This window comes from Macrotis lagotis, chromosome 2 (genome assembly GCF_037893015.1).
Source record: "Macrotis lagotis isolate mMagLag1 chromosome 2, bilby.v1.9.chrom.fasta, whole genome shotgun sequence".
Lineage (NCBI taxonomy): Eukaryota > Metazoa > Chordata > Mammalia > Peramelemorphia > Peramelidae > Macrotis > Macrotis lagotis.
The window spans coordinates 108,234,679-108,246,410 of record NC_133659.1 but is presented as its reverse complement, the minus strand read 5'-3'; the positions used below and the strand labels follow the sequence as shown (position 1 = coordinate 108,246,410).

At 36.7% G+C, this 11,732-nt stretch overlaps 1 long non-coding RNA gene across 1 annotated transcript in view; it reads right to left on the bottom strand.

Annotated features, from left to right (window-relative positions):
* Nucleotides 1-9,433: 9,433 nt before the first annotated feature.
* Nucleotides 9,434-11,732, bottom strand: part of LOC141511149 (uncharacterized) — a 90,004-nt gene continuing 87,705 nt past the window's right edge. Inside the window, exons 2-3 of the long non-coding RNA XR_012475267.1 lie at nucleotides 11,310-11,424; nucleotides 9,434-10,416 (exon numbers count right to left, since the gene is read on the bottom strand). This is a non-coding gene — a long non-coding RNA (uncharacterized LOC141511149). The remainder of the gene's footprint in view (nucleotides 10,417-11,309; nucleotides 11,425-11,732) is intronic.

Below are 11,732 nucleotides of genomic sequence, written 5' to 3'. Positions count from 1 at the left end.
TTTGGATTTTATCTTGGTAAAGGGTGTGAGGTGTTGGTCTAATCTAAGTTTCTTCCATACTAACTTCCAATTATCCCAGCAATTTTTATCAAAGAGGGAGTTTTTATCCTGGTGGCCGGACTCTTTGGGTTTATCAAACAGCAGATTACTGCAATCCTCTCCTGCTTTTACACCTAGTCTATTCCACTGGTCCACCACTCTATTTCTTAGCCAATATCAAACAGTTTTGATGACTGATGCTTTATAATATAATTTTAGATCGGGTAGTGCTAAGCCACCTTCATTTGCATTTTTTTTTCATTAAGCTCCTGGCAATTCTTGACTTTTTATTTCTCCATATGAATTTACTTACAATTTTTTCTAACTCATTAAAGTAATTTTTTGGAATTTTGATTGGTAGGGCACTAAACAGATAGTTTAGTTTTGGTATAATTGTCATTTTTATTATATTAGCTGTCCCTATCCATGAGCTGTTGATATTTGCCCAGTTATTTAAATCTGATTTAATTTGTGTGAGAAGTGTTTTATAATTGTTTTCAAAAAGATTCTGAGTCTGTCTTGGCAAATAGACTCCCAAGTATTTTACACTGTCTGAGGTTACCTTGAATGGGATTTCTCTTTTTAGCTCTTCCTGCTGTTTCTTGATAGACATATATATATATATATATATATAGGAAAGTTGAGGATTTATGGGGGTTTATTTTATAAGCTGCAACTTTGCTAAAATTGCTAATTGTTTCCAGTAGTTTTTTAGATGATTTCTTGGGATTCTCTAGGTAGACCATCATGTCATCTGTGAAGAGTGAGAGTTTTGTCTCTTCCTTCCCAATTCTAATTCCTTCAATTTCTTTTTCTTCTCTAATTGCTGATGCTAACATTTCTAATACAATATTGAATAGTAGTGGTGATAATGGGCACCCTTGTTTCACCCCTGATCTTATTGGGAATGCCTCTAGCCTCTCCCCATAATGCTTGTTGATGGTTTCAGATAGATACTGCTAATTTTTTTAAGGAACAGTCTATTTATTCCTACACTCTCTAGTGTTTTTAATAGGAATGGATGCTGTATTTTGTCAAAAGCTTTTTCAGCATCTATTGCTATGATCATATGATTTCTGATAGGTTTGTTGTTGATATAATTGAGTATACTAACAGTTTTCCTAATATTGAACCAACCCTGCATTCCTGGAATAAATCCTACTTGATCATAATGTATTATCCTAGTGATGACTTGTAGTCGTTTTGCTAAGATTTTATTTAGGATTTTTGCATCGATATTCATCAGGGAAATAGGTCTATAATTTTCTTTCTCTGTTTTAACTCTTCCTGGTTTAGGTAATAGTACCATATTGGTTTCATAGAAAGAGTTAGGCAGAGTTCCATCTTTCCCTATTTTTCCAAAGAGTTTATATAGGATTGGAACCAATTGTTCCTTAAATGTTTGGTAGAATTCACTTGTGAATCCATCAGGCCCTGGAGATTTATTTTTAGGGAGTTCAATAATGGCTTGTTGAATTTCTTTTTCTGAGATAGGGTTGTTCAGGTATTTAATCTCCTCTTTATTTAACCTGGGCAACTTATATTTTTGTAAATATTCATCCATTTCACTTAGATTATCAAATTTATTGGCATAAAGTTGGGCAAAATAATTTCAAATTATTACTTTAATTTCCTCCTCATTGGTGGTGAGTTCACCTTTTTCATTTATAATACTAGCAATTTGGGTTTCTTCTTTCTTTTTTTTAGTCAAATTGACCAGAGTTTTATCAATTTTATTGGTTTTTTCATAATAGCAACTTTTGGTTTTATTTATTAATTCAATATTTTTTTGCTTTCTATTTTATTAATTTCTCCTTTAATGTTTAAAATTTCTAATTTGGTATTTGATTGGGGATTTTTGATTTGTTCTTTCTCTAATTTTTTTAGTTGCATGTTTAGTTCATTGATTTCCTCTTTCTCCAATTTATTCATATAAGCATTTAGAGCTATAATATATCCCCTGAGAGTTGCTTTGAATGAATCCCATAGGTTTTGGTATGTTGTTTCATTATTATCATTATCTAGGATAAAATGGTTAATTTTTTCTATAATTTGTTTTTTGGTCCACTCATTTTGTAAGATGAGGTTATTCAGTTTCCAATTTGCTCTGGGTCTATATCTCCTTGGCCCAGTATTGCATATGACTTTTATTGCATTGTGATCTGAGAAAGATGTATTCACTATTTCTGCCTTTCTGCAGTTGATCATTAGGTTTTTATGTCCTAGTACATGGTCAGTTTTTGTATAAGTTCCATGTACTGCAGAGAAAAAGGTATATTCCTTTCTATCCCCATTCAGTTTCCTCCGTAAGTCTACCATATCTAATTTTTCTAACAATCTATTTACCTCTCTAATTTCTTTCTTGTTTGTTTTATGATTTGATTTATCTAGATCTGATAGCGGGAGGTTGAGGTCTCCTACTAGTAGAGTTTTGCTGTCTATGTCTTCCTGTAATTCGTTCAGCTTCTCCTCTAAGAATTTGGATGCTGTCCCACTGGGTGCATATATATTCAATATTGAAATGTCTTTATTGTCTATGGTACTGGATAAAGTTTTCTTCCTTATCTCTTTTAACACTATCTATTTTTGCTGCTGCTTTGTCTGAGATAAGGATTGCTACCTCTGCTTTTTTACTTCAGCTGAAGCAAAATATATTTTGCTCCAACCCTTTTTTTTTAAATTTGCAAATTTATTCCTAAACTTGAAATGAGTTAGCAGGAAAGCATTGAGAGCAAAACAAAAACATCTTCACTATACAAGGAATGTAAAATTATGTTACAGGCTTCAAAAAAAAAAAAGAAAAATGTCCTTAGCACACAAACTTTTGTAATGACTTCTTGATGCAGCAATTGGTAAGAAATGCTTAATCAACATAAATTGACATATTTATTCTAAGGCACTGGCAGTTTTCTACGGAGACTCTCTGATTATATTGAAGGCAGATTATTTACCCTTTTAGTCAAGTGAGTTGAAAACACTAACTGAAGTTTCCACATTGTTGCTCTTCTAGTGTTTAAATTCAATATTTTTTTTGGCATATCCGGTCCCTTCTTCAACAGTGTCTTCAGCACAGGGAGACCTCACAAGTCAAAGAGGATTCTCAGGCCCTGAAGCACTTTCACAGGGACAAGGTGAAACACCCTCAAAAAACACAGAAGATGATGAAGAAAATGCCGAAGATATCCCTGGACTCTCTAGAAAGTGGATGAGAGCTTCATTATGTGATCTGTCAAGTCTTGAAGATGTTGAAAGGATGAGTGTCACACAATTGAAGGAAATCCTTGCTCGGAACTTTGTCAACTATTCTGGCTGTTGTGAAAAGTGGGAGCTGGTAGAAAGAGTGAACAGACTATATAAAGAAAATGAGGAAAATCAAAAGTCATATGGAGATAAGATGCAGCTCAATGATGATGAAGATGACAACCTCTGCCGGATCTGCATGGACGCAGTCATTGATTGTGTTCTTCTGGAGTGTGGCCACATGGTCACTTGCACCAAATGTGGCAAGTGTATGAGCGAGTGTTCCATTTGCTGGCAGTATGTGGTTCGAGCTGTGCATGTCTTTAAATCATAGAAAGTCTCTCAACCCCAGAATTTTATTTCAAAAGCATTTTAATAAGCAGACAGAAATCGAAACCATTATTGTTCAGAGACTGGACTTTTTTTTTTCATTTTGAATAGTGGAAAGAAGAGTTCATTTTTCTCAGTTTGATGTGGAAACACTTTCTCTCTGACATTTCCTTTGGCAATCTGGGAGGAAGTTTAGGGGTGGTAGAAGGTTCCCAGGACCCTTCCCATTGACATGTTTTGTTCTCAAACTGTTAAAAGGAGCTTGCCTGTTGCTCTCTTAAGAATACTGTCCCTCCTCCCCCTTCATTGCCTCAACATAATTTTTAAAGGGGGCAGCAAGTAGAGCACACAGCTTCTCCTCTAAGAATTTGGGTGCTGTCCCACTGGGTGCATATATATTCAATATTGAAATGACTTTATTGTTTATGGTACCTTTTAGGAGGATAAAGTTTCCTTCCTTATCTCTTTTAATGCTATCTATTTTTGCTGCTGCTTTGTCTGAGATAAGGATTGCTACCCCTGCTTTTTTTACTTCAGCTGAAGCAAAATATATTTTGCTCCAACCTTTTACCTTTACTCTATATGTATCTCTCTGCTTCATATGAGTTTCTTGTAAGCAGCATATTGTAGCATTCTGGTTTTTAATCCACTCTGCTATTTGCTTACGTTTTAAGGGAGAGTTCATCCCATTCACATTCAAGGTTATGATTACTAATTCTTTATTGCCCTCTGTGCTATCTTCCCTCTGTTTGTATTTTTCCCCTTCCCCCCTTTTATCCATATTCCCCAGTATTTTGTTTTTGAATACCACCCCATTTAGTGTGTTTGCCCTCCTATATCACACCCTCCCCTTTCTTTCCCCTTTCCCTGTTCCCTTCCCTTCCTTTTGTTATTTCCCCTTATTTCCTCCACTCCCCTTCCCTTTCTCTGTCCCCCCTCCCCTTTTCCCCTTTTACTTCTTGAAAGGTTAGATGTTTTATAAGTTAACTGAGTATGTGTAGGTTGACTTTAAGCCAAGTCTGATGAGAAGAAGATTCAGGTGTTTCTCTTCTACTCCCTTCTTCCCCTCTATTACCATAGGTTTTTTGTACCTCTTAGTGTAATGAGATTTGTCCCATTCAATCCCCTCCCTCCTCCCGTCTCTTTCCTGTCCCCCTTTTTAGCGAGGTAGTGTATTTTTTTTAGATCATTCTATCTAAGTCATAGAAAATTCTGAGTGTCTGTCCCTTCTAGTTCAATATATTCTGTTCAATAGAGTCAAAATTCCTGAGAGTTATTAGAGTCTTTCTCCCCAGTGGAGTTAAAGCCAGTTACGTCCCATTAGATATCAGTCTCATGGATAAGTCATGGATGTCCATCATTTCTGGCTAGGTATATTCTCTCTGTTAGAGTTACATTTCTCATCATTTATGAGAGTCTCTCCCCCCCCCCACCCCCATGCTGGGATATAGCCAGTTTCAACTTACTGGATTGCATTTTTTTTCCTTTTACTGCCCCCCCCCCATTTTTACCTTTTCATGTGTCTCTTGAACCTCCTGTTTGATGTCCAAATTTTCTGTTTAGCTCTGGTCTTTTCATCAGAAATTTTTGGATTCTTCCATTTTGTTAAATGTCCATCTTTTTCCCTGGAAGAGAAGGCTCAGCTTTGCAGGAAAGTAGATTCTTGGCTGCATTCCAAGCTCCTGTGCTCTTTGAAATATCTTATTCCAAGCCCTTCGATCCCTTAAAGTTGATGCAGCCAGGTCCTGTGTGATCCTTACTGTGGCTCCTTGATATTTAAATTTTTTCTTTCTGGCTGCTTGCAGGATTTTCTCTTTTATCTGATAGTTCTGGAGTTTGGCCACAACATTCCTTGGTGTTTTCATTTTAGGATCTTTTTCTGGTGGGGATTGATGTACTCTTTCAATAACTACTTTGCCCTCCGATTCCATGATATCAGAGCAGTTTTCCATCACTAGATCTTGCAATATTAAGTCCAGGCTTTTTTTATCTTCAATGTTTTCAGGAAGTCCTATAATTTTCAGGTTGCCCCTCCTGATCTATTCTCGAGGTCAGTGGTTTTGTTTATGACGTATTTTACATTTGCTTCTATTCTTTCTATATTTTGATTTTGTTTAACTGACTCTTGTTGTCTCATGGAGTCATTAGTTTCTGTAGACTCCATTATTTTTTTGGGGGGAGGAGTTTTCTTCATTAACCTTTTCCAATTGGTCAATTCTACTTTTGAAAGAGCTTTCCCTTTGACCAATTGAGGTTTTGAGAGAATTAATTTCTTTTTGTATTTGCTCATTTGAGGATCTGAGAGAATTATTCTTATTTTGTAATTGTCCAATTGATGATCTGAGAGATTTATTCTCCTTTTGTGTTTGTCCAATTCTACTTTCTAAGGTTTTGTTTTCTTGTTGCAAGGTATTAATTGTCTCCCCCAAATTTTCCAGTTGATTTTTAAACTCCTTCCTTATTTCTTCAAGGAAGTCTTTCTGTGCTGGAGACCAGATTGTATTCTCCTCAGATGTTCCATGTCTCTCTGGGTTGGGGTCTTTCCCTTCCATGAATTTTTCTATGGATCCACCTTTCTGCTGACCCTTCTTTATTATGCTAAAACCTTAAGTTGGGTGGGGCTGGTTCACCTGGGCTTGGGATCTCTAAAGGCTTTACTGAGTGCAGTTTCTCTGGCTGGCCAGTAGGAGGTGCTGGTTGCTTTCTCTGGAGTGTCTGTGACCTTGTTTGAGAGGCCTTCTCTCTTTGCTTGAGGGAGGGAATTGGAGCTATTGAATTCTTTTGCCTTCAATCAATAGTGGGCTTTACCCTGGCCTGAGGTCATTCCTCAGCTGGGCTGGTTCTTTTACTCACACACCTAGGCCTGAGGCAGAAGTAATTTTCATTTGTTTGAGAAGAGGCCTCAGTGCAATGGAGGCGTGGGCTCAGAGTTTCTCAGACCTGAGGAGCCCAGGGATGTGGTCCACAGCTTTCCTGCATCAGACCTCTCCCAGCAGCCCCTTCCCCAAGCTCCAATGGGACAGCACCAACACCAGCGCCTCTGCTTCCCCGTGGACCCAAGCCCCCTTTGTCTAGCCCCACCGCTGATCCAGCAGGTCCAGCTCTTGGGCCCTCAGACTCCCAATTCAGCTGTTGATCTGGCTGATCCTGGGCTGATCTTCTCTTGGAGCTCAGACTCACCTGCTGGTACTCAGCCAAGGCTGCTGCGGGAGATAAATCCTGGGCTAGATTTTCCTCTCCTGGCTTTTCTTTCTGGGTTTCCTGGTTCGGATTTCTTTTAAGAGGTTTGTTTCATGTGATAGATGGGGAAGAGATCAGGAGACTTTAGAACTGTGCCTGTCTTCTCTCCGCCATCTTACCTGGAAGTCCATGAGTTGCTTTCTTTATCATAAGTCCAACAGAGAAGTTGCTTCAATATTTTTCCCACAATTGCTATTACTAGCTGCACCTCCATTCTATTCCTCCCCACTGTCATTTATTCTATTTTCTCTCTCCTTTTATCCTGTCTCTGTACAAAAGTGTGTTGTATCTGAGTACCCATACCCTGAATCTTCCCTCTATTCTGTCACCTATTCCCCCTTTCCCTCCCCTCCATTCCCCCTTATCCTATCCCTTTCTTCTCATTTTTCTCTAGGGTAGGATACATTTTGTCACCCCATTAAGTGTGTATGTTATTTCCTCTCTGAGCCATTTCTGATGAGAATGAAGGCTCACTCATTCCCTCTTGCCTTCCCCCCTTTCCACTCCATTGAAAAAGCTTTTTCTTGACTCTTATGTGAAATTTCTTAGCTTCTTTATCTCCTTTCCCTTCTTCCCAGTATTTTCCTTTATCACCCATTGACCCCATCTTTTTACTATATTATACCATTATATTCCACTCTTTCCTGTGTCCTGTCTAAATATGCTCCCAACAGCTCTTATAAATGATAAAGTTCATATGAATTATAAATATCTTCTTCCCATGCAGGAATACAAACAGTTCAATACCATTAAGTTCCTCATAGTTAGTCCTTGTCATCCACCCCCTCTATGGTTCAGTCCTGTACTTGGAGATCAAACTTTCTGTTCAGCTCGGGTTGTTTCAATAGGAAAGTTTGAAGGTCCCATTTCATTGAAAGTTCATATTTTCCCCTGAAAGAGGATGTTCAGTTTTGCTGGGTAGTTGATTCTCGGTTGTAAACCAAGATCTTTTGCTTTCTGGAATATCATATTCCAATCCCTATGAGCCCTTAATGTAGATGCTGCCAGATCCTGTGTAATCCTGACTATGGAGCCTTGGTAGTTGAATTGTTTGTTTCTGGCAGCTTTTAGAATTTTCTCTTTGATTTGGGAGTTTTGGGGTTTGGCTATAATATTCCTTCAAGTTTTTCTTTTGGTATCTCTTTCAGGAGGTGACCAGTGGATTCCCTCAATTTCTATTTTGCCTTCTGCTTCTAGGATCTCAGGGCAATTTTGCTGTATTATTTCTTGAAAAATAAAGTCTAGGCTCTTTTCCTGTTTGGGGCTTTCAGATAGCCCAATAAGTTTTAAATTACTTTTTCTGGATCTGTTTTTGAGGTCAGTTGCTTTTCCAACGAGATTATTTCACATTTTCTTCTAATTTTTGGCTTATTTTGGAAGAGTTTTATTTCTTCCTGATTTCTTGCAAAGTCATCAGCTTTCATTAGTTCCATTCTGCATTTGAAGGAATTATTTTCTTCAGAGAGCTTTTTTTTATCTCCTTTTCCAGCTGGCCAATTCTGCTTTTTAAGGCATTCTTCTCTTCATTTGCCTTTTGTTTTGCTTTTTTTCCCCATTAGGCTTAAATTGGTTTTTAACATATTATTTTCTTCAGTATTTTTTGTATTTCTTTCATCAAACTGTTGATTTTGTTTTCATGATTTTTCTGCCTTGTTCTTATTTCTCCTCCCAATTTTTCCTCCACCTCCCTTAATTGCTTTTCAAAGTCTCTTTTTGAGCTTATCCATAGTCTGAGTCCATTTTCTATTTATCTTGGAGGTTTGGGATACAGAAGCTTCAATTTTGTCATCATCTGAGTATGTGTTTTGATTTTCCATGGGACTAAAGTAACTCTCTATGGTCAGATTCTGCTTTTTCTGTTGTTTACTCATTTCCTCAAACCCAAGACTAATTTACAAGGCTTTGGGTTTTTTTGGGGAAACCCCACTGGGACCTTCATTCCTACAAGGTCTCATGCTCTCTTGCCTGTGCTTTGATATGTAGATGACCATAGCACTTCCCTCTGCCCTGTAACTGTAAGGAGGGGTCCTACTTGTTTATCTTAGTATGGAAGCTCAAACTGTAACCTGGATCTGAGTGTAGGCAAACAACAGAGTCCTACCCCGAAGGAGAGCACAGAAATTTCTGCAATCTTCCCTAACCCCCTTACCATCTGTGGACCATACTCTGGAGGTGCAGGCTGTTTTCTCTAGATTCTTGCTGCAGGTTCTACAGCCAGTGCTCCCTCATTCCACAGTCATTCTGGTGTAGCAGAATTCTCTCCCCACCCCTTCAAGCTATGCCAGGTTTGCATTGCAACCGAGGCTTTTTACAGCTCCAGGTCCTGGTGAAACGCACCTTTCCCGCGGAACTTCTGAATTATCTTGGACTGGGAAAATGTATCACTCAGTCTTTCTGTGGGTTCTGTCCCTCTAAATTTTGGCTAGAGTCATAATTTTCTGGCTTTTGGAGTTTTTGGGGGGAAGGACTTCTGGGGAAATTCGGCCTTCATCCCACCATCTGGGCTCTGCCCCCCCCGTAAATAGAAATTTTCATGTAAAACACAGTCCATAGAGGTTCCTCAATTTTCTATAGAAATAAATTTTATTTGTCAGTTCATAGGTTAAACTATTCTTAAAAATAAGAAGATACAACTTTTGAAATACAAATAATGGAGCATCAAAAGCTTTAATATTTTCCCCTCCCAAATTCCTCCCATTGGCTGTCAAGATACCTCCTTTAATAATTTTATTAAATTATTTCATGAAATCACTCTCATGAATCACAGAGTTGTAAGGAAACCCCTGAACACACTGAACTAGCTTTAACCTGAGGGAAAAAAGCAAAATACTATCTCTATAACTGAAAAAAGAAGGTTTTAAAAGTTTAATTTTTTTTAAAGAAGGGCTGCTTCTAAGTGTGCAAAGTCAAGTATACCTAAAAAAAGGTTTCACCACCTTTTTAAAAATAATGAAAACTAGGGGCAGCTAGTGGTGCAGTGGATAGAGCACCGGCCCTGGAGTTAGGAGTATCTGAGTTCAAATCCAGCCTCAGACATTTAATAATTACCTAGCTGTGTGGCCTTGGCCAAGCCACTTAACCCCACTGCCTTGTAAAAAAAAATAATTAAAACTATGTCTCAAGTCCAGTGTGCAAATAGCAGCCAGTATGTTGATAATAAGCAAAAGAGAATGGCTGTTTGAAAGAAGGTAGTCTGAATTTAGTTAGCCCAGCTTTTAAAAACAAACAAAACAAAAGGAAACTTCTGATTAGGGTAGAAATGAAAAACATGTAACTTTCGGAAGTCTGCAAATGTTTATAACTGCATCCTGGGAAGATCCAGACATGGAAGATAGTTCTTAAAGTCTCTGAGAGGAAAACAGCAACGAAATTCAGTCTCTATCACCACAAGGCAGCCTTGTTTTTTTCTGTTAAATCTCTGATACAAGCCGCATCTCTAGAAAATCAATTCTAAGACTTCTAAGATGTCTTGTGGGTGCACATTCTATAAGCAGGGTGATTTCCTTCAATTAGAGGTTAAAGCTGCATTCCAAGATCACTCTTCAGTTTCACAGCATTCAATGACAACTGAAATAATATATTTCTCTTTTAGGTAGTAGAATAAATTATATGTTACAAATTCTGAATGAAGACAACTGTGGCACTCTATTCATCAGTGATTAATGGCAAACAAACATTTAAAAATAATTACTATGATGTTTATATTTTAAGTTACCTGACCTTAAAAACAACTGTCTTGAGAAATAAAGTCTGAAATCTTGGCATCACGGTTTCCTTCAAGCTCACCTATTTTTTTAAGATGATTAATTTTTTTGTATGCACAAATTAGTATGTACAATGTATTTATGAAGTAAATACATAAAAAGATGCATATGAATCACATAGTAGTTAACTATTTCATAAGCCATCAAAATTCTGGATAAAATAAAGCTTATTGTGATTTTTTTCTTTATAAAAAAGAAAAATTATTTTTTAAACAGAATTTTATATTCTCACTAATATCTTGGTCTGGTAAACTGCACCATTTTGAAGTAAAGTATTTCCTATTGTTATCTTCCTTCTTCAGTGAAATGAGGATAACACTTGCATTATCTACTTGAAAGCTATGAGAAAAGCATTTTGAAAGCCATAAGGTACTATGTAAATGTGAATATAATTAGCAATTACATATATATATATATATATATGTATATATATATATTAAAGCTATCTGGATCTATACACAATACTGAACAATCAAGGTCATATTAGGCAAATGAAACATATAGTTCTTACAAGGTTAAACATTTTAAAATCAGAAATAAATCACCATTACATTTAGGTTGCTTTAAGCATGTTTTGTTTATATATAGAGAGAATATTTCAAGTAGCAATCATCAATATATCCCATTAATATACCTAGTTCAGAGCATGTATATCAGTACAGATTAATAGAAACATTTAAAATTGATTAGAGATACCTGTTAGCCTTCTGGTTAAGATGCAAGGCTGTAAGGATCACTACTGTAAGCTTCTTGGGCCTGTAACTGGATAGCTACTTCTTTACAATTGTCATTAGTATTAGTATTGTAATTGCTAAATAGAAGAAGAAAAAAATGTGAGAGAAAAAATTTCATTAAAAGTTTTAATTTTTAAAGGAGGCTAAACTATTTTTTAAGGTTTGACTACATTCTTTCATTAAAATTTTTAAAGTCAATTAAAAACCCCAATCAGAAAATCTTTAAAGTGCTTGTCCATATGAGTTGATTAAAGTTATTTTCTCAGTACCTTGTATAAAAATTCACTTGGAAAGAACTTGACAGAGTTAAAATCATTCCAAAAATGCAATATCAGAAAATCTAAAGAGCTTACAAGACCAAGTTCTTTTTTATTTTATTTTTTAT